The sequence below is a fragment of the Argiope bruennichi genome, chromosome 2 (assembly GCF_947563725.1).
Source record: "Argiope bruennichi chromosome 2, qqArgBrue1.1, whole genome shotgun sequence".
Classification (NCBI taxonomy): domain Eukaryota; kingdom Metazoa; phylum Arthropoda; class Arachnida; order Araneae; family Araneidae; genus Argiope; species Argiope bruennichi.
In genome coordinates this window covers 50,720,832-50,741,605 of record NC_079152.1, presented here as the reverse complement: position 1 = coordinate 50,741,605, position 20,774 = coordinate 50,720,832, and the positions used below count along the sequence as shown (strand labels likewise).

Genomic DNA, 20,774 nt, shown 5'->3' with positions numbered 1-20,774 from the left:
CAAAAATTTTAATTAGAGTTTTGATTTATTCATAATTAAACGAAATGTTCGCGCGTTTCTACGATAACTTCCGAAAATATTACGGCAAAAAATAATTTTTAAAACGTCTTAAAATAAAAAAAAATTATATCAATTTTTTGCCATACAATTTTTTTTCTATTTTAAATTGATTTTTTAAAAATATTTGAAGCATAAATTCAATAATATATTTTATAGTTGAAACGAATCTCAAACAGTTCGCATTATTGTTAATAATATTTCATCCTGGCTTTTTTTTCGTATTATTATAATCAAGATATGAAGATTTTAATATTTTTCCACATTAAGTTTATTTTAGTACAAGGTATGCTTTTAATAAATTTTTTGTTATTTTGTTCTACATGAAAATAAGGTTGAAGCTCAGAATCATGTAATGGAGGAAAAATTTTTTAAGTGCCTTTATTTTAAAATGCTACTGCTTTTTTCAATTATATAATTGAATGTTTGTAGATTTAGATAAAAAAAAATACGAAATAAAAAGCACAATGAAAGAATAGTATAAGTTATATGACAATCAAAATTTGAACTTTAAAATTATCTTGTTTAAGAAACAATTGAAATTTTTTGTAAGCTTAATCCTGTTGAATCAAATGGTCGCGAAAAGCAGATAATATTAAAATAAAATAAAATAACAGGAAAACAATTTTTAGAATTATTTTTTGTAAATGGTAAAAATATTAAAACTAATAAAAACAATTTTTTGGGCTCAAAACATATTTTTTTTTCAACTTTATTTTAGTCTTATTCATAACAATGTTTACTACTTAATTTATACATTTCGTTATATTTTTTATTTCGTTTTCAATTTAAACTTTTAATTGAATTTAAAATGTAAACAGTTAACTTATAATATAGTCATAATTATAAAATTTTTAGGTGCTACACTAAAAATCTCGTAAAAATTATAACTCCTTCTCGGTTTAAAATTCACTTCAAATCTTTAAAGTGAACTTCACGTTATTTTGTAAAAAAGCCATCTTTTCATTTGGTTTCAGTCTTTATTCATTATTTTATAAAATTATTTTTTCTTATTCAGTTTTTTTCTGAAATTTAGATAAAGAAATTTAACGGATATTTGACTTTCTAATCTGAAACACTACAGCATGATAAGGTTTTATTCTTAATTTATTTTTTAAAATTACTTAAAAATCTAATTTAAATTTTGGAAATACCTTTCTTAGAAAACACTTACTTCCCAAGAAGCAACTACATGCCTTCAAATAATTTTTAATTTCAAATAACTTCAAATAATTTTTTTTCATCATGTACGTCGTCTGACACAATTAACAGTAGTTTGTCAGTTAATAAACACTATCAAGTGAAAAATGAATTGGAATAAAAATAAACTTTTATTACGAATTTATACAATATAACGAATATTTCTGCCAAAATTGGTCATAAAACCAAGTTTTTAACTAATATCTCAAATGCTATGAAAACCTATCTTTAAAAATCGGTTTTTGAAATCTACAATGACGGTCTACAATCTTTAATTATATTCCACCAATACTCCTGAATAAAATACAGTTAATACAATGGTATTTACTACTAGGAATCATTATAATAAATAATTTCAGAAACACATAAAATTCACTAAAATTTTTTATGAACGGAGCTTTATTTGACACATCGAATGAATGAAATGATACTTCGGCGAATATAGTCATTTAATGTTTGAATAACGGAGAGAATATACTATAAAAACAAAATTTAATACAAAAAAGATTTTTATTAAGTTTTTGTACTGTTTAAAATGTTAGATGCCGAAAGGTTATCTCTATGAACCTATTTTCGTAATCGAACAAAGGCAGCTACATACCTTTAATGATGATCTTCCAATATTTGTGACACACAATCCGTCTTCAATGATGTGACAGAGGACTTATCTTTACAACGCACTTTAATTACTTCTGAACGTTTAGCGATTCCTTTCTAACTTTAATGGATGAAACATTATTTGACACACTGAATCAATGAAACAATACTTCGACGAAAATAAGTGACTTATTGTTTTAGTGACATAACGAATTCTTCGAAACATACGTTACCGTCCAAGTATTTTACTCTGTACGGGAACACATTTGTTTCAGGAAGTGAAACGTTTATACCGGTTGTTAACCTACATTAAGGATGAACAAAATTTTCGGACATGAATAACCCCGTTAGACTTAAATGAAAGAAATATCACGATCAGATTCGTTTTAGGGAGAAATCCTTAAAGAAATATCTATTATTAGGAACAGAATATCATTATTAGAAGAAATGATATATTATGTATCTTCTAATTCAAACAAATCAAAGTTTGAATAAAAGAGAAAAAATATAAGTGATTTCAGATAATTTTTTTTTTCAAAAGTGCGCAGAAAGTAGAAAAAGACGACTAACAAAAAAAAGCTGTAATAGATTCAGTGCCTTTAAAGAAACATGAAAAGTTTTCTAATTTCTTTTTATTTTACTTCATACATTTATTTAACTTTATTTCTTTCATTTTTGCGAATGTGGAATTTTATAGTCAGCTTCTTACCCGATTCCTAATATGCCAGAGTTATAAAATTTCATGCACTTTCACATTTTCGATAAGAATATCTTAATTTTTTAAATTCGATTTTTAATTATCTGATGATGAGCTGATTTAATTAAATTTTAATGTCATCATTTAATAATGAAAAAGAAACCGAATGGTAGATTCTATTATATTTATAAACATGAATAATAAGATAAAAAAGTAATTAAGGGAAGTAATTAAAATAAAGATACCAGCCAATGAATATTTTACTAAAAACTGTTTTTAAAAACAGTGTTTATTAAATATATTTATTAAACTTTGTAACTCAGAACAATAAGTTGCACATCATTCGAATGGCTTCAGCTGAAATTATGATATAAGGGTAGTTTCATAGAAATCTACATTTCTTTTTATATAACTGAATCTTGAATTTGGTTATCTGAACTCCCATAATTCGAAACTTTGTTTGACTAGAATTCACGCTTTTGTGAATTGATTCACATGCTTTTAAGGCTAGTTTAATATTTTTAAAGAAAGTTAGACAATGAGAATGATATTTTTGAAAACAATCAATTCAGAAAACTTTGATAATATTTTTTAACGATAACTTTTTAATTGATACGATTTTCATTTAAAAGGTTTTATTTAACAAAAAATAAGATCAGTAAATAATTTAATTTTTGCCTACCGTATGTTTTACTTTTTAAAATTAGTTGGAGTTCTTGTTGATTTCTTACTGCCGTGAAGCTCTGATATATTGATGTTTCAAATGGGAAGCTAATTTTTGTAAGATAATAGTATTTATTCTTTTCTTTTTTAAAAAAAATATTAGTTTGAGGGTTAATGAAAATCTGTTCAGACTACTTCAATACTACAATCATTATTTTACTCTCTAGTTAAGTTTAATAATTCATAACTAATTATATACATTAGTTTGAGAGCCTATATTCATCAATATATTTTTTACCTTTTCTTCAATGGAATTTAAATGATGAAAATGCACATAAACATCTGAAATCTGCATTCATTATTTCTGAAATTTTTAACCAGTAATTTAATTTGATGAACATCTTTTTTAAAAAAATATTCGCAAAAGCAAAATATTCTTTTATGCTTTTAAAAGTTTTGATATTTTTTTAATCTCTTTAACAGCAGTTAAAAGCCTAAACAATTCCGATATTAATATTAGTATTATTAGTTCCTTACAGCAATTCTTTCAATAAAATAGATTATTATGCAGACATTCTCTCTTAGTTAAAATAAGATTAAAAATTGCTTAATTATTGTGATCATAAGTTTTTCCCTCTGCATGATCAAATATGATAATTTCAAAGAATATTAAGTGAGATATTTTTTTTTTCTTTAGCTATTTTTAAACTCCACCCCCACACTACGGATTTGAAAAATCTCCGAAATTCCTCGGGCCTCACTCTTTTGGATTGATTATTGAAATTATTAGTTCTTTTTGGGTTGCAATTTGAAAAACACATTAAAATTCATTTTATTTAAACTTAAAAGAAATTAGTTTATCGAAAAAATATGTATGGTTCATGAACTTGCTATATTAAATACTCCCTCTTTAAATAAGTGAGAAACTTAATTTGACATGAAGCGCCGTTTGAAACAACTGAGAAAGTTTTGACCTAACTTTAATTCGCCAAAGTATTGGATATGCGAGACATACACAATAAGATATATTTTTATAAATTTCTAGCCACCTTCTATGACCAGCTGTTCGCTCATCTTCTACATGTTTAATATAATTGTCAAAACAAAACAAAACAAAAAAAAACTGTTCTCATAACTGCAAGCATTATATAGATTTCAAAATTTTTTATTTCATATGAGGTTAATGAAGTTAATGTTATATTATCAAATGAAGGTTATATGAAATCAATTTTGCCCTTCTCTCAACTACTTTCTCTCTCAGAGAGATATTTCAAAAGTGTTAATTTCACTGTATATTCCTAGTAGGGAAAACCCTTGAGAATGTTCTTTAACCACAACCTCTAAATAAAATACATAATGAACCGATTTTAGTACTTTTTATTTCATATGACAACCACTAATCTTTTTAAGAGTTATATACCCCACCACTTCCATTTTCGAATCATATTGCAAAATAAAATTTAAATAGAGACCTCAATCTCAATAGCAGGACAGATTTTGCCATTTTTCGTCCAATTTAATTTCACCACTTTATAAGGATAAATGATCATTGAAAATGCTCTCTTAATGTTACGCAATTAAAATTATACTTCATTTTGTTTTGATAAGATGTATTTCATCAAAATTCGGCCATTATTAGCTTATATTAATTCCATTAATATAATCGCCGAAAGAAGTGATTAGTATAATTAAGGATAATTTAGTCATGTTTGCCAATTTTGATGAGATACATCTTATCACAATAAATGTATAATAAAAGTATAATTACTAAAATTTAAATAAAAATTACACAACAATGGTATAACATTTGGATTCCTTAGCTATGACTCAAAAGTCGCAAAACTCTCAGTCTGGACAGAAAAAGTGGCGAAATCGTTGAAGCTGAGAATTATGTCAAAGTTTTATTTCGGAATATCATTCAATATGAAGAGGAAAGGGATTGACAGTCACAGATAACATATTTAAAAGTCAAAAAATTTCATATGAAAAGGAACTTTTTGAAGACTGATAATGTTGTCGCTGGATTTCCCCATAAAGATTGAACAGTGATTTTATTTTTTCCGATTTCTCTTAAAGTTGGAGGGTTGTAGAAGGAATCTGGGATTTGATGATATATCTAGGAATTACGAGTTTCCTTATGAAACAAAAATTGACAAAATTGAATCAAAGGTTGGGGCTGTGTGACTGATTCATTGATTTTCCTTATTATTTTCATTATAAAGATAACTTTTGGCTAACTTTAGCTCCTCCATTCTGTATATAGGTTAGCATCTTTATTTTTCGCAAGTTACATTACGGTTTTTCGCCTTAATTCTGAACTTGGAAAAATGAGTTTTATTGTGCGAAATCTGTTAAACCGAATTTATAATGCAGAGTGTTAACTACCAATAATCTACCAATTCTTCTAGTATTGATTTTGTGTAGTGTTAATTTTGAAGTGCCGTCACTATTTTTAAGAACAACATTTCATTTTTTCATTGTTTTATGAGCATTGAGTGAACAGGTATTTGTATATTTGGCGATTCTTTTCATTTCAAATTTTTCACTCGAGTTTGTTAAAATTTTTTAATGAAATTAGCAAAGTGTTTTGCTGAGCATAGCAATAAGCTTGTAATTTATGAAGTCACAATACTATGGTAGCGACATTTCAAATTGGGAAGAACATCAACCAATATCCATCTCCAAATCATTCTTTTTTTCTAATAAGAGGTGATCTTCAAGTGTTTCTAGAATCGAGTGTGTGATTTGATTCGTTCAGCCCCTCGTTTAAATGTCTATGAAGTTGCGAAATATTTCGCAATTTTGGCTACAGACTTATTGCATTTCAACTAAATTTGTAATACGTCTTTTAACTGGTGAGAAACATCTGGTCGCGACAGAAATTGTTGAAACATTCAGATGTGGAATTGAATTAAGTCGTAATTTTTTAGATTAATTCCTTTGATATTCTTTTGTTCGCAAAATTGAAATTTACTTTGAAAAATAGAAGCAACAGAAAGGGAAATTCTCTTCGAAATTTTTTAGCGGTCCCATAGATTCCCAAGAACATTTCGGTATTAAAAGACTTACTAGAAGTGGCGCATTAGTAGCAGATTGGCAATAATTTGAAAGAGACAAATTGTATTAAAAGCAACTCTAAGGAATTATTTATTTATTTAAAAGTTCGGTTTCTTTCTATGCGGATTTCGTAGCAGTTGAACAAACTTAAGTAGTTATCCGTAGATATTAAACAAACTTTAGCAAAATTTTGATCAAAGGAGCTTGTAATCTTACAAAATCTTGCTGATGTACTGTTAAATCAAATTACTTCTACCTCTCAAAATAGTTAGCTAATTCGGAGACAAAATGGAAGATTGTACAGGTACAAATGAAATAAACATTAAAATAAGAAAGAAACATTTCCCAGAAATAAGCGAAATATAAAAACAAATATAAGTCAAATGGAATATGTTTCAATATCAAGTATCAGGCGCCATTCAGACTCAGAAGCCATTACGGAGCTACAAATTAGCAGATATGTAATACCGGCTGTTCAGTCAGTTTCTGTTGTAAATTTCATGTCTTTAATCTTCCCTTTAACCTTCTCACGTGGGTTTAGCATCTCAAAGCAATTAAGAAATGAAATCATCATGGAAAAAAATCAATAAAACAGTTTAATAATGAGCGCAGTAATTTATTCCACTCCCTATCTCTCATTACATCCCTCGTAAGATGTTCCAAACGCAAGGCTTCACGTCAAACCGCCCCTTCTGTACGAAAGAGACGTATTAAAAACGGGGTTAAATACACGCTCGTGTTACCATCACGACTGGGAAGTCACTTCCACCCAAGATGTCATTTTGACAATGGGCCTGGATGCCTCCCCTCCAGTGACGGTCAGGGCGGAGACCAAGGGTTAAACAGATTGCGGTGAAAAATGTCCGTCTTCCAAAGAAAAAAAAATGAAATTACCATAGCGACCTGGCGGTCAACTTTCACTTTGTCTTTTTATTTCTCAGTGCCGGAATTTATTGGAAAATGTTTAACTTGCAAAGATTCGTGCGATGAAAAGACGCGGAAATTCTTGCAAACGTTCCACTATGTATAAACGGTTACTGTTCTTCCGGTGATATTTCCTGTAGAGGAATGATGCGATTTGTATTCAACGAAAGTAAGAAGTGTCAGAACATTTGACATAAAACGCGTGCATCAAGTATGTATTATTCAGGGGAAATGTACGGATAGCATGACAAGGGTCAGTTATTGTTAAATCTGAAGATTTATAAACAAATGATCGGTAATTTAATCATCTATTTCCTAGCATGCAGAAATTTCTGGAATTAGCCTGAAGTAAAACTAAATGATCATAAAATAAATAGATTACTTTGGGGAATATTTTCATATGGAAGTTCTTAAACCTGTTTATTTAGAAATTTTTCCATTGATTCTTCATTGGTTGTGGTGAAAACTTTAAATTTAGTCAAATTTGAAATTTGAAAACAAATTTGAAATTTAATCTATTCCTAATCAATGATAAAATTAATTTATTATTGAAAAATTCAATTAATAATAAGATTATTTTAGTCAACATTGGCATATAAAAATCCGACAGTTTTTCTTAATTCAAGGAGCCTCATTAGAGAAGTGGATTTTAAAATATGATTTTAAATTCTTTTATTTATGGAATTATTTAAAATTCTATTACTTCCTTATAATCCAGTCATATTGCACATTGAAATGACAACGCATGACAAAAATTTTATTGCTTTAAGCTATAGGTTTGGTTACCTGAAACTGGCCTCCATATTTGCTCTTGGATATCGGATTGTACAAAGATGGAATAGAATTTGAAACACCAATTTTATTTGTTTAAATAAAAAAAACTATAATTAAGATAGGAAAAAAGTTACACAATTTCACACAAATATATATATATATATACATATATATGAATATTTGTGTGAAATTTCGGAATTAACTTTAGGGAACCTTCGGAATTAATACGGAGGGAAGTATCTAGTAAAAATTTCTCATCATTATAGGAATTATTTAAAAAAAATTCCCCTTTATCGAAAAAAAAAAGAATTGTTAAAATTACCTACAAGCACTTTTCAACCTGTTTGAATATATGGACCGAAAAAAAAATATTTTTCTAAATGTGTTGTTAGCTAAACCTTTCTATCAATTTAACAAAGAATATCATATGCAAATAAAAAAAGCAGGTCATGCATTTAATGAAAATAAAATGTACCAAATGTTTATTGTTACATTGGTACAGGTGATGCATTTAATGAAAACAAAATGTACCAAAGATTTATTGTACATTGGTACAGGTGATGCATTTGATGAAAACAAAATGTACCAATTGTTCATTGTTACATTGGTACAAGTCATGCATTTAATGAAAACAAAATGTACCAAATGTTTATTGATATATTTTGTATTAATAAACATTTGGTACAAAATGTAGTTTTTCTTTTATATGAGGAAAAGTTGATATTTCTCTTATGTATTTTCTCTATAATGACAAAAAGTATTGCAAAAGTTTAGAAAATTCTATCACGAAATTTTTATGAATTTCCAGTTTTTCCATTTTTATGAATTTGACAACATCCATTTTTGTAATTGTGACTGTCTATCTATTCATCTGTTTGTAAAAGTGATAATTCAAAAATGGAACGAAATTATACAAATTTAAATTTTCATAAAGTTTTGACATCCAATTTGGAAATTTTTAAAGAATTTTTTTTAACGAAATCTATCAAAAGGAAGTTCATTTATGTTCGCGAAAGCAATAATTCGGAATCGCAATAAATTATATTGATGAAATTTGTCGTATAGTTTCTATATGTATATACACTCATGTCCAAAATTAAGGTCACAAACATAAAATCTGAGAAAAGTGAAAAACTATTCACTGTGTTGATACGAAATTTGGCACAGAGGTACACTACAATGGAAGAAAGAACATAGATACATAACAGCATGGAAAAGATTTTGAGTGGGAATTAAGAAACAGGGTATATCAAAAAGTGTTACATTATGAATCAGAGATAAAGCATTTATCTCGGAAAAGCCTGTCTAATATGGAGTGTGACCACTTTGCACTGCTATACAGGCTTCACAATGAGTTTTCATACTGTTTATGAGGGTGTCAATAAATACTTGAGGCAACAAAGCCCATTTTTCCAAAAGCGGGGCTTTTAACTCTTGGAGGGTATTAGGAAGGGGGTTACGCGTGCAATGGCTCATCCGAGACCATCCCAAACATGTTCAATAGGATTATGATCCGTAGACCTCGAGGGCCAGTCCATACGTCGAATATCCTCTTCCTCAGGAAAATCATCAACGATCTGGGTTCAGTGTGGACGCGCGTTATCGTTCATAAATATGAAGTCTCGGCCAAAAGCACCCCGGAACAACTTCACATAGGCTTCAAGGATGTCATCTCTATAGAGATGTGCATTGGCACTACCCGCATCGAAGACGTGCAGTGGTGTACGACTGCTCAACATTATGCCACCCAAGATAAGGATTCCTCTGCCATCAAATCTGTCGATTTCTTTTATGTGGGAGGGATGATAGCGAGCTCCTAGCTCTTTCCAGATGAAGATTCGTCGAGTGTCACTCTGTGTGGTAAATCTCGACTCATCACTGAAAAGAGCACGCCCCCATTCTTGTTGTGTCCAAGACTGCTTTGTTAGGCACCACAAGTAATGGTTTTTCTGTTGGATGCAATCAAAGGGGCGCACTCAACTGGTCGCCGGGTCAAGAGCAAGTTGAGGAGCCGTTGTCAGCTTATATCGTAGTACGCTTAATGCCAAATAGCGATCCTGTGCAGGCATCTTTGTTCTGTGACGGCCTTGGCCGGCCTTCCTGGTTACAATACCACTTGTTTGGAATTGATTCCACAACCTGGATACCACTTTCGATGCCACTTATAATCATCGAACCACCTCCGCTTGAGACTGCCCAGCTTTAAGCCTGCCAACGGCTCTCCATCTCAAAGAATCCTCTAAACGATTATGAGAACTCATTCTCACTGGAAACATGTTAAATTTTTTGTTTTAGTTCAATATTCACTAAATTGCAGACAAAAGTCCCAGATGCCTAAACGGTCTAATTTCATTAGTTCCTCAAAAACTAATGCTAAACAACATTTTTTCCCACAAGAAAGGTTAATATCGTGTTGCCGGTCCTTCACAATGTATAAAATATAATTTATTTAAATTTTACTGGCAGCCGTTTAGAATTACTTTGAAAAACATTTTTGTGACCTTAATTTTGGACATCAGTGTATATATATACATGAATCGGATACTTCAAACATGCAACAAGCTAGTAAACGAAATTCTGTATGTGATCTTAAAGATGCGATTAAAATTTAGACAGAGATAAATTGATGACGTATATTAAATTTTTTGACTAATATTTCGAAGAAACGCCATCCAAACTGCGTACCATATTCTCTTTAGTATACGAAGCAAAACAAAAAAAAAAAGTGCCTGATTGTGAAAGTACAGGAGAAAATTGGAGTGGCTATATTCTAACGGTTTAATTATTTATTCTGATAATTCAAAAATTATGATAATCAGTATTTTACGATATCAGTATGAGTATCAATATAATCAGTAAAGCTATATTATTTCACCTTTTCCCCTTTCACTCACAAAAACATTTCATAATTTAGTAATAAAATAATAATTGTTATGTTTGCAGAGAGAAATGTGATAATTAATCTCCAGTCTTTTTATCGTAGAAAAATAGTCCCAAAAGAATAATGATTAAATTTTGAATTATCCCTGGAATAAAGATAATTAAAAAAAAGAACTTTAATTCCTATAGTCCATGGCAACTCAAATTGATTATAATAGAAAACTACTAAAGCCACGATCGGGATGATCTGGCTGGTAGGGCGTGGGATTCTCATTCCTTAGGTTGCGAGTTCGAACCCCGTCGGCCGAAGATTCCTCTTGTGTGTGTGGTGGCTAGTGCACGTATAAATCTGTCGTGGTCACAAAGTCCTCCATGTCGAAAATAATACCATTGGGGGGTACTGGATCAGGGGTGATCGTTCTCTGCTTCAGGTCGTAAATTACGATCTGCAGTTGAGTGAATGAAATGCATGAAGTCCACCCCGTAAAAAGGGTTGTGACGTGTGAGTAGCTAAGTCGTACTGTTGGCGCTAGTGTAAAAACAAGGGACGCTCATTCGGCTTAAATCGCTTATAGATAACTGTCAGTGGGCTTGTAAAGGGCCATAAGTCACAACTACTAATGACCACATCATCACCATATATTTAAACGTAGAATATTATTACATAATATATACTATATATATTTCTGTTGTTTAATATCGATCTCTACTTAAAATTATCATATAGTTTTATTGTTTATATAAAAATTAAGTTGAAGGGCATGCAACTGATTTTCTATATTATCAATTTAAATATTATTTTAAACTTACTATACTAGACGTTAATGTCTAACATTCTCTAAAACAACAATTTTGAATTCCTCGTACTTTGCAAATAATAAAATAAATATTTTTTTTTATTTAGATAAAATAATTTAAAATTAGTTTCATTCTATTTTGGAATCATAACAGCATTTCATATTTATAAATTATTTAGAAATCTCAATCTTTGATTACATAAGTTTTCATGTTTCACTGACTTTTATTTTAAAATTTAAACTTTTTCCTTATTTAATTTTCTTTTATGAAAAATTAATGCAAAAAATGCGCATTTAAATACAATTGTAATAATTCTGTTAATGCAAATGTTTTTAAATATTTCGGATCAATATGAAAAAGAATTTTTTTTCCTGATGAGCACGGATGATTATTATTTTTCAAAGTTCCAGATATAATTTTAAATTATTCAGTTTCTTTTGCGCATTAAGTTATTGGAAAGTTAATATGTGACTCAAATTGTTCAACATTACTAAGTATAAAATATATTCCAGTTGCTACTGCATATCTTCTAAGTTTTACATTAAAATTACGCTATTTGAAGTGAAAAATTATTAAAATTTGGCGGAAAAGTATCCAGAGAGTTTTTTCTCAATTCTTTGAATTATTATTAACAAGAAATACAAAATAAAATCAAATAAAAATGAAACCATTTTTTACAATTAAAAGCAAATGTACTTGCAAAGGTTAAGGAAAGAAATAATGAAAATAAACGTCTGTATAAATATATGCACATTTGAAAATAAAAGTTAATACAGCTTAAAATATTCAGTTTATTTAATATACCATATCATTTTAAACGTAATACAGCTCTAAAAGAGGAAATGTTACAAAACAAATTGTGACTTAGGAAACATATGAAAGCAAACATTTTGCGTCCGACTTAATGTTACATAATTGAGTTTTATAAATTAATTACAGTACCTACGCAGTATAAAGAAATAAATCATCACAAAACAAGCATAAATATTTCAAAAAGATATCAAATTGCTTTTCTTTCTCCTCTGTAATATACCATAAGAACCTAAGCAAACAAGCGCAACATCTGTCTTCGGCAACGGGCTGATACTCCATTAAGTCACCGCATGAGCGCCTTCCTAAGCCGTAAAACGGAGTAACAGACGAAGCGTGTAATTCCTAATTGTTCCGATGGATATCTTTTTACCTGACTTTTGACGTTAACACATTTTCATATAAATTTTTCACCATGCTAACAGAGTTTTTTATATGTTCAACAGATTCAAGGTATTCGAAAGTTTGTAAAATTGCGTATGTATCTTAAATTGGCAGAACTGATTAGATAAAACGAAAGGTGACCAGATGGATTGTCCAAGATACTCCCGATTTTAGTCCTCATATATCTAATAGGTATAAATGATTTGATTTTGAATGACTTTACCCAGATTATCCTGATATTTATGTTGAAATAAATAGTTTATACTCATTTTTTTAAAAAATAAAATGAATAGTATTAAATACCATTTATAAAAATTCTCCAGTCATTAGTTTTTGGATTAAAATAACGTGACTTTCTGGATAAGATAAAACATGTTCAGTTTTTAATTTAATGTCATTTCTGGACATCTCTGCTCTTAATACCTCGAACATCGTCTGAAGCTCAAAAATTCCTCATAACCAAAACACAGCAAATTTATTTAATAAAGCAGAAGAAATTAAATTATAATTCAAGAAATTTTGATAAAATCTATTTAGTTTTTCAACCGATTTCCATTGTATTACAATATTCTTTAAAAATGAAATTTTTGTTTTGGAATTTAAACGCTAAGAAAAACTTTAAAAATAGAGCATTTTAGGTGATTTCTAAAATAATTTTCGTTAAATCATCTCATCCGACACATTTTTAAAAAATCATAATTTAAAATTTAACCGAGAAAAGTAATTGCTGATATTTAACTATCTCACTGCCTGAAAAAACAGAATCGAAAATTAAGTAACTGTACTACTTATTTGCTAAAGATCTATCTTCTGTAGTATTAATAAAAGAAGATGTGTGAGTATATGTACTGACGTTCTACAGGCCAGATCGTTAAACTTATAATTTCCAAATTTGTCATATATATATACTTTGGAGTGCGGACATCTGCACCACGGAGTGCTGTTTTTTAAAATTTTATTTAAAACTTTTACTTCATTAAAAAATGAAGCAAAATTTTGACGTTTTCCCATGATGACTTTTGAAAATGTTATTGTACAAAACTGGTATTCAGAACACTTCGAAACGTATAAAATTATCTTTTCAAAGATAAAGATCGTGCAAATGTTTCCTGATTTTTGGCAGTGATTGCAAATTTTTCCTAATTTTTTTGCTTAATTTTCAACAAAAGATTACACTATTGACTTGAAATTGAAAACATTTTCATTGTTTCATCAAATATTTAAACAAGGAATTTTCATCCAATGTTGAAAGCTATAGAAGAAAGATTTTGTTTAATATCTGTGTAGTTTACGACACAAAAACTCATGTTCAGTATCGAAATATTTATAAGAGACATGAACGGCATATTTACCCTTTTAATAGAATATATCCATTAGGAAAATTCATATTTATTATTACATAATAAATAGAATAATATGCAAGGCAGTTAAAATAACATGATTTTAATGTCTGATAATTTGACAGAATTGTAGGCACAAAATAACATTTCAGCGATTAAACTGAAATTTAATATATTCAATATCTGTGGCAAACCATCTAGTGGCCAAAGGGTATTAGTTTGCAGTAAAAAAAATGAACCTAATATTTTATATTATACAAGAATAGAAGAATTTGAAAATGCTTGAAGTAAAATAAGTTTTATTTTTATTTTATTTACAAATATACGTCACAGTGATATTTTTAGACCACAGGCTTTGGTTGATTAGAGTTTGCTTTGTCCGTCAACAGTGAAACTTTTCGTTTATCCCTTACTTTGAATTTTACGATGAGGATTATGTTATTAAAAAAACAGTCGTTACGCGGATAAAGACCAGGATCATTCAGATAGAGAGTTATGCTCTAATTTGCTCTTTAAGCAGGCAGAAAACGGCTTTCTTTCCGTTAGATTATTTTTCTAAAATTACAAAGAAAAAATGTTAGAAAAGTGTAATCATAATTTTGTTTATTTTCCTCTTGTAAGCCTTATGCTGATCGCTTTCATTTTAACCGCTTCACTTTTAATATTTAAAAAAAATTGCATGTATTTTTCTTCAGATGGTCTTTTTAATAAAGGTCGAAATTTAAATTTTTATCTACAAATGAATTGGCAAATCCACACCTTTTATTTCAATTTAAAATAATAATCAATTAATTACCATTTGAGCACTTCGTAGCAAGTTTAAAAACTGCCCTACATATTGAATACTATATTGTGGAAAATATTACTTTTCATAAAAAATATTATGAATTTTATATTTGATATCTGAAATATAAATTCTTACTAGTCCTAAATTGATTAATGTCATATATTTATGCTATTCTATTATTAATGACATCATATTTTTATTTAATGACTAAAACTAAACTCGATACCACACTGAAGTACTTAAAAACGAGTGCAATATTATCGATATTGCTGGGAGTGCAATATTATACGAGTGTACTAAAGTTCTGAAGTAGTTTAAGATTTCCTTTAATATTTTTACTTTTTTAACAGCGACAGCACGGTAACGTTAAGGGAAAAAAGGCATTTATTTCGACTTATTTTAATTTTTAAGCTAGAAGCTGTATTTTAGAAAGGAAATCTTCCCAATTTTAGGCTTTTTTGAACAGAGACGAAAAGAGATTATTTTCACAAGCAAAGAACATATTTTATGATACTGTGTAAATTTATTACACTTTGAAATTTTATTCGCATATATTCATCTACTATTTGATATTACTATTTTTAAAAATTCTAAATCTTGACTTGTTGCTAGTTTAATGATGTTTATTATTCAAGTTGTCTACTTTAGCCAGGGTTCAATAACTAATTTCTAAATCCTTAGAGATAGGCATGTAATTCCTTTCGGAAAGATGTTTTAAGTGACAATAAGAGCTATGGTTTGTGCTGTTGTATTCAAAATAAGCACTGTTGAAAAAAATGCGAAATCTCAATTTTTTTAGACTTTTTTTAATCTTTTTTTTAATATTTTTTCAAATATTCTTGGTATGTTAACATTTTAGAGAAACAAAGGTGAAAAAAATCTCAATTCCTCTACGATCAAAATTGATCGAGTTATGTAGCTTTAATTATTACAATTTTAAACAATTTTATATCATTTCAATGGTTTCCTTAAGACAGATAATCCAGCCATCGGTTCCATGTCTTTGAAGTGACCTTTAAAATAATGAAATTCAAAGCTTCATAATTCTGTCAGTTTTGATTGTAGGAGAGTGAAATTTGTCTTCAGATTTTAGTGTACCACGAGTATTTATTAAATGCGATTATTAGAACAAGAGAAGTATATAAAAATTTAGATTACGCATTTTTAACAGTATACTTATTTATTAAATAACAAAAATTACAATTTTTTATATTATTTACTTAAAACATTTTTTTTTTCATTTATAAATATATACTTTTCTCTTCGGATTAAAGATGACTTCATGTATATAGGTTTAAATAATAAATTATGAGCCAGAATTTTTTAATTTTTAAAAGATTACAGAGATAAAACTCACTGATAAAATATTTCATGCTATTTGAAAGAAGATTTAACACTTTGTAAGATAGAATATTTTAAATTTTAAAATTTCATTTAGAGTAAGCAATGGGAAGAAACAATGCATAAATGCACTAGCTGTTATTAATTTTTTGCTTTCAAAAGATGAACTAACTTTTCTGTCAAACAACTAGAACATTTAAAAACAACAATCGAAAATTGATAAATAATTTGAAAAATAATCATGAATTTTACTATTTAATACAGTATTTTATATCATTGAAAATCATGTCCTATTTTTAATCGACTGTCATATTAAAGATAGGTGAATTAATTGAATAAAAGAAAAGCTTATTTCGTTTGTTGATAATGTTTTCTTATTTGCCCATTATAAATGTTTCACATGTGCATTACTTTCAAAGAAAAATTTATTTTCATAGAGTTCTAATTTTAACTCATTTGTCTAACAAGGATTGATAAAGTGGTTTTATTTCTTTCTGATGTGCACCAAAAATCGGAAAAACATTTGATTTCTTATATTCATTTATTTAAACATTTATATTATCATTTTGATGAGTTTTTTTTTCAGTTTTATGGGTTTTGCCCTATTTGTTTTTTATTTATTTTATATTTCATATTCATTTTTTGTTATTTATATTATATGTATAATTTTTAAAACTAAATATTTCATTTTCTTGATTAAAATTATTTTTTTTTTGATTTCCTTAAGGTTTAATAATGATTTCCCTCAATTTTTGAAAATACTAACTCAATTAAGGAAAAGATTATTCATAATATTTTTTATTTCTAAAGATAACCATCAAAATGAAAAGCTTTCATTACTTTTCTGTACTAGTTTGTGGTTGTTAGAATTTTGGAAGTCTCTACAATCCCAAAATTTAAGCCATGATCTTTATAGCTTGAGATCTGCCGAATTTCAATATTAGAATGCTGAATACAATATAGTTTATTCAATACTGTATATTATTATATTATTTGGAATGATTTAATATTGTAATTAGTATATTCAATATATAATAGAATTTGACGAAGAAAATCTAATCAAGAGAACCAATCACAATCCTTAGTCCAGACATTTATTTTGTATGAAATTTTAGTTTCCATAACATAACGATAATATATAAACAAATTATTAACTTTAATATGTAGAAAAGTTGCTTTACCTATAATTGGAGCAATGTCTGTTAACGCGTTTTTTTTTACTTTGTTCCATTACTGTCTTTTACGTTTTAAATAAAAAAAAATCTTTTTTCAGCTAAATTAAACTTGAATCTAAAAGAGGTGAGAATATCGTTTATGCAGTATTTCTCCGATTTATGTTGATTATTATAAACGGACGCACGCAAATCTCCAAGGTGCAATCTCCGCGGACCACTTATGCTTTTGTAACCAACTCACGAGTTATTTTAAAGCTCATGTAGCATGACATGTTATTTATTTCAAAGGCAAATTTTATAAATTTTATTTAGGAGCTGTATATTTTCTGTTTGGAATAATCTCCTCGAGTTACCTAAGTTACCAAGGTTGGTTTCGAGAAAAATGCGAGAAGTGAACTTGTTTAAATCATGTTACTTAAATGGACTTTGGAATCATGGACTTCAGCACTGATTAGAATTTTGTATGAGCTTAGGCTCTTTCATGTAAAGCTTTTTTAGTTAGAGAATTGTATATTAATACGTTTGGTAAGTTATATTTGATAGAACTTAAGATACAAATATTTTTTTTTACTTTACAAATATTTTATCGATTTTATGAGAATAAATCAAGAATAATTAGAGATGTTATATAAGTCTTATTGAATATTCCCATTTTTCATACTGTCGACTATTAATCATGTGGATATTGGTTCCTTTATATAACGGATTGAAATAATATAAATTCGTGAAATTAATTGCCATTTTCCCAATTATTTATAACAAAAGGATAAAAACACAAATATCAAATTTTTTTCTCTAATTAGATATTTATATACTTCTCACATCAAAATTGCTATAAAACTGCTTTTTCATATGATTCTCTTTTCAAAAAAAGTCATAAGATAAATTAAACGTATATAAATTTTATACTTATGAATTTATATCATATTGTTCTGAATGTTTAACGAAAAAAATGGTTTCGGTTCAATTATTTTATGAAATTAAACTTCAATATATCGATTCAATTTGTATTATAAACGAGAAAAAAATGATGGACCTTTATTGTTTTAGAAGATCTGAACTGATTAGTATAATATTTAATACTACTATATTTATTTAAAATAGCTTTTATTTCTACTATATTTAAATTTTCTGTTAAGATGTGTTCATTTGAATCCAAAAATAATTCATTTTACCGGATTTGAATATTAATTTCTGCAATATCAATTGTATTTTGCATTTGACAAATCTAAAATAATATTTTTACTTTGAGTTAAATAAGGAATTAATTTGAAACTTTTATAAAGATTTAATAGTATTATTTTAAAATGCTTGGTAATAAACAAATTTTGAAGTAGTTGGATTATTTTACGTTTGAATATGTTTTGGAAAATAAATAAATTTATTACAAGTATGAAGCAAAGCGAACATTTAAAAAAGTTATTCGTTCTTAATTTTCCAAAAAAAAAAAAAAAAAAAATCTAGCTAGACATTTAATCTGAAAATTAATTTCTTTTAATTTTAAGTTATAAGAAACCAATCATGGGAAACACCTTTCAAATTTTGAAGTTTTATTTAATGTCTGAGTGAACAATTTGATGATTAAATAAACATTCTTGAGAAGTTTTGAAAACGATTTTAAGATATATTTTTAAGATAAATTTCCCCTTGCTTCTTTCAAATAATAAGAAAATACTGTGAAGCAATTTTATCAGTATAGCCCAAGCAAGAAACTTTTGCTTAAACAAACGTGTATTTAATAAATTAAAACTAAATTATAAAAATATTTCAATGTTTTATTTCTTCATTCATTTATATCCGATGTTTGTAATTACTTTGGATATAATCCAGTAGGAAATAAATTCTCCATAAAACCCAAAACAGGAATAAAATATATATTTGCTCGTCAATTTTCAATTTAAATAATGCAGTATAATATAGAAAAACAATTTCGAACAAAAAATTAAATTTTCGTAGTTTTAGTTATTTAAAACATATAAAACAGACTTTATAGAAAATATATTAAATTTAAAACAGATTTAAACGAGATACTATTGAATTTGTTTTAGGTAAAGAATTATTTGCATTTTCTTAACAAAAAAATAAGAAATATTTAGTACTCTAAATAAAAAATAATGAAACAATAACCAATGAGAATAAAATGCACACCACAAAAAAAATAATAATTACCACGAATTAAAATCATAAATAAAAATGTTGCCACTTCAGTGCCACAAATATGTGGAATTTCAAGATATATCGCGTGTTTTAATTAAATTTATTAATACCATTTAAATGCATAGACTAAATTATCTGTTTGTACGATATTTAAAAAGAATCAACACTGTTTAAAATTGTAGATTGAAAGTAGCAAAAAAAAAAGTATTTTCTGCTTATTTTATTCTATTATTATATTTATCGTAGATGCGAAAGCTTGAAAGAAGACAATATCTAATATATCTAATAAAAACAATCTCTATACCTTATTTATACCATGATTTTCAAAAAATTTAAACAAAAGATTAAATAGTGATTAACTATTCTCTGAACTGAAAGTGATTTAAAAACTTATTGAGATAAAAAAGAAAACTAAAAATCGAATACCTCTACAATTTCTTTATATATTTATGGAATTCTACTAATTGGATGTTTAACAAATCAGAGAAACATTTCAACCAATCAAAACGAAAGTTACGCTTTTAACGACAAGGAACAAATAACAATAAAAGTGCATGCGTTTTTTTGGAGGGGGGGGGATTGGTGCTATATTCAGCAAATCGAATGAAGCTGTTGTAAGAGAAACACAATAAAATACATTAAAAAATATTAATCTAGCTTCATTTTATTTGAGATAGAATTTTAATAAAAATTCTTTAAATAAACAGAAGAAGAAATTTTAACAACACTTACCAAGATTTGAACGAAAGCAATGATAATTCAATAACAATCTTTTACGGAATTCTTGAATAATTAATACATCTTTTCAAACTGTTGCTCGTGAAAGCGATCATGCATAAGTTAATGTGGCAATGACACCAAACAATTGACAAGGTTCAGACGCCAGAACTAAAACAACACGGAAAAAGTAAGAGTCGGATGATGCAGGCACCCACACGCACTCGGTAATGGTTATGAGAGCGTTTGCCTTAAGCTGTAACGGACAGTCCCTCTAGTGGTGGTTCCATGGGTTCACATGTTGGCATTAAGTCCAGCTGTCAGCGGTGGCCGTGAGTTATTGCAACTGACCGCGGATCAATCAGTAGATGGTCACAGTAAAAAGGACCAAAATCGAAAATATTCCGAAGGAAAAA

At 27.9% G+C, this 20,774-nt stretch overlaps 1 protein-coding gene across 2 annotated transcripts in view; it reads right to left on the bottom strand.

Annotated features, from left to right (window-relative positions):
- The window catches only part of LOC129961632 (uncharacterized), a 105,933-nt gene extending 85,363 nt beyond the window's left edge, over positions 1 to 20,570 (bottom strand). The window contains exon 1 of one of the 2 annotated variants that reach the window (XM_056075148.1): positions 20,374 to 20,570. The gene's annotated coding sequence lies outside the window, so the exon portion shown is untranslated. Of the gene's footprint in view, positions 1 to 1,858; positions 1,965 to 20,373 lie in introns of those variants that run through there. The other variant, XM_056075150.1, reaches the window with a different exon arrangement.
- Between the last annotated feature and the right edge of the window lie 204 nt (positions 20,571 to 20,774).